This window comes from Calidris pugnax, unplaced genomic scaffold (genome assembly GCF_001431845.1).
Source record: "Calidris pugnax isolate Ruff unplaced genomic scaffold, ASM143184v1 scaffold607, whole genome shotgun sequence".
NCBI classification, from domain to species: domain Eukaryota; kingdom Metazoa; phylum Chordata; class Aves; order Charadriiformes; family Scolopacidae; genus Calidris; species Calidris pugnax.
Window position 1 is genome coordinate 151,911 of NW_015091428.1, and position 3,039 is coordinate 154,949.

Sequence of the window (3,039 nt, forward strand, 5' to 3'; positions counted from 1 at the left end):
TTGAGGGACTGGAAGGGGCTCCAAGGTCTCCCTGGAGCCTTCTCTTCTCCAGGCTGAACCCCCCCAACTCTCTCAGCCCCCCCTCCCAGCAGAGGGGCTCCAGCCCTCCCAGCATCTCTGTGGCCTCCTCTGGCCCCATCCAACAGCTCCATGTCCTAAGCATCCTCTGGCTGGTGGCCACTGGGTTTTGATCCAGGACATGATGTCAGGTCTCAGCTTCAGAGCTTGTGCCACCTTACTTACCGCACAGTTTGGAGTCCCCGGGTAGCCCACTGTCCCCCAGCGGTAGCCCCCATCTCCCCCCATGGCCCCCACTGCCTCCTCCTCACCCCGATGGCTCTCCTGCAGGTGCTGAAGGGACATGATGACCACGTCATCACCTGCCTGCAGTTCTGCGGCAACCGGATTGTCAGCGGCTCCGACGACAACACCCTCAAGGTCTGGTCGGCGGTCACCGGGGAGGTGAGCTCGGGGCTGGTGGCCACGGGGCCTGTGGGAGAGGGGTTATCTCCTGGGAGGGTGCAGCTGGGGAATGGATCAGAGTCCCAGCTGGGCAGGGACCTCTGGAGACCCCCCAGTGCAACCCCCTGACAGAGCAGGGTCACCCAGAGCAGTGGGACAGGAACGTGTCCAGGTGGGGTTTGAATGTCTCCAGAGAAGGAGACACCACCACCTCTCTGGGCAGCCTCTGCCAGGGCTCCATCATCCTCAAAGGGAAGTTTTCCTTATTTTCTGCATCCCAGTTTGTGCCCGTTGCCCCTTGTCCTGTCCCCGGGCACCACTGGGAAGAGTCTGGCCCCATCCTCTTGACCCCCACCCTTTAGCTCTCACTCAGCATCCATGAGATCCCCTCTCAGTCTGCTCTTCTCCAGCTGAACAGCCCCAGGGGGGGCGAGGGGCCGGGTGGGCCTGGCACAGCGAGTGCTCGTTATCATGGGGGGGGTCTCTGTGGGGGCTGAGTGTCTGTGGGGGGTGGGTTTTGTGACCCGAAGAGCTCCGTGGACCCCTCCCCCGGGGGAATCCCGCGCGTGGCCTCTCCTTGTGGCGGCCCTTCCCGACCCGTGTCTGGTCCCCCCCAGTGTGTGCAGACCCTGGTGGGACACACGGGGGGCGTCTGGTCCTCCCAGATGAGGGACAGCGTCGTCATCAGCGGCTCCACTGACCGGACGCTGAAGGTGTGGAACGCGGACACGGGGGAGTGCGTGCACACGCTCTACGGGCACACCTCCACCGTGCGCTGCATGCACCTCCACGGAAACAGGTACGGGGGGCTCGGGGAGCCTTCGGGGACCCTCTGCGCTTGGGACGGGGCTGGGGGTGCTGCAGCAGCCTGCTCTGCACCCCAGAACTGGGCATGGGGGGCTGTGGGAGCCTTCAGGGCTGCTCTGTTCCCTGGGATGGAGCGGGAGGGGCTGGCAGAGCCTTCGGGGACCCTCTGCACCCAGGATGGGGCTGGGAGGCTGGAGGAGCCTTCGGGGACCCTCTGTGCCTGGGACGGGGACAGGGGGGCTGTGGGAGCCTTCGGGGCTGCTCTGCTCCCCAGGAAGGGGCAGGAGGAGCTGCAGGAGCCTTCAGGACCTGCCCTGCCCCCTGGGACAGGGCTGTAGGAGCCTTCAGGACCTGCTCTGTTCCCTGGGATGGGGCAGGAGGGGCTGTAGGAGCCTTTGGGGACCCTCTGTGGTTGGGACAGGGCCAGGGGGGCTGTGGGAGCCTTCGGGGCTGCTCTGCTCCCCAGGAAGGGGCAGGAGGAGCTGCAGGAGCCTTTGGGACATGCTCTGCACCCCAAAACGGGGCAGGAGGGGCTGCAGGAACCTTTGGGGCTGGAGCAGCCTGTGGTGTGGGACCCAGGGCAGTGAGGTGCAGAGCTGGTCAGGGCTTGGGCTGAGCTGTAGCTGGAGATGCTGCGTGGGAAGAGGGGCTGCCCCCTGGGGAATCCCAGCCTGGCAGGGGTGGGCAGGGACCTCTGGAGACCCCCCAGTCCCACCCCCTGCCAGAGCAGGGTCACCCAGAGCAGGTCCCACAGGAAGGCTTGAATGTCTCCAGAGAAGGAGACCCCACCACCTCCCTGGGCAGCCTCTGCCAGGGCTCTGCCACCCTTGTGTTGGGCTGTGGTGCTTCCTGGGGGCCGGGTGGTCCCGGGGTGGTCCCGGGGCCGGGGTGGTGCCCAGGGTCCGGGGGTCTGCAGGCAGTGCCCTCCCGCAGGGTGGTGAGCGGCTCGCGGGACGCCACGCTGCGGCTGTGGGACATCGAGACGGGGCAGTGCCTGCACGTGCTGATGGGGCACGTGGCGGCCGTGCGCTGCGTGCAGTACGACGGGCACAAGGTGGTGAGCGGCGCCTACGACTACACCGTCAAGGTGTGGGACCCCGAGAGCGAGAGCTGCACCCACACCCTGCAGGGACACACCAACCGCGTCTACTCCCTGCAGGTACGGCCCCGACCCCCTGGGACACGGGGACACACGGGACATGGCCCTGCAGGTGGGACCCCAGCCCCTTGTCCCCAACCTTGGGACACGGGGACACACGGGACATGGCCCTGCAGGTGGGACCCCAGCCCCTTGTCCCCCCCCTCGGGACACGGGGACACATGGGCCATGTCCCTGCAGGTGGGGACCCCCCCATCCTCCCCCCAACCTTGGGACACGGGGACACATGGGCCATGGCTGGTCCCTGCAGGTGGAACCCCCTGTCCTCCCCTTGGGACACGGGGACACACGGGACAGTCCCCGCAGGTGGGACCCCAGCCCCTTGTCCCCCACCTTGGGACACAGAGACACACGGTCCATGTCCCTGCAGGTGGAACCCCCCATCCCCCCCCAGTCTTGGGACACAGGGACACATGGGCCACGGCTGGTCCCTGCAGGTGGGACCCCAGCCCCTTGTCCCCTCCCCCCGGGACACAGACATGGGCCACGGCTGGTCCCTGCTGGTAGGACCCCCTGTCCCCCCCCATGGACACAGGGGCACACTGGCCATGTCCCTGTGGGTGGGTCCCCGACCCCCCACGCACCCCCTGGCTCTTTCCTGGGGGGGAGGT

At 67.3% G+C, this 3,039-nt stretch overlaps 1 protein-coding gene across 1 annotated transcript in view; it reads left to right on the forward strand.

The window, feature by feature from the left end:
* The window catches only part of LOC106899647 (F-box/WD repeat-containing protein 7-like), a gene marked incomplete at its 5' end in the record, with an annotated part of 21,127 nt that overhangs the window by 16,546 nt on the left and 1,542 nt on the right, over positions 1 to 3,039 (forward strand). The gene's annotated exons all lie outside the window — the stretch shown is intronic.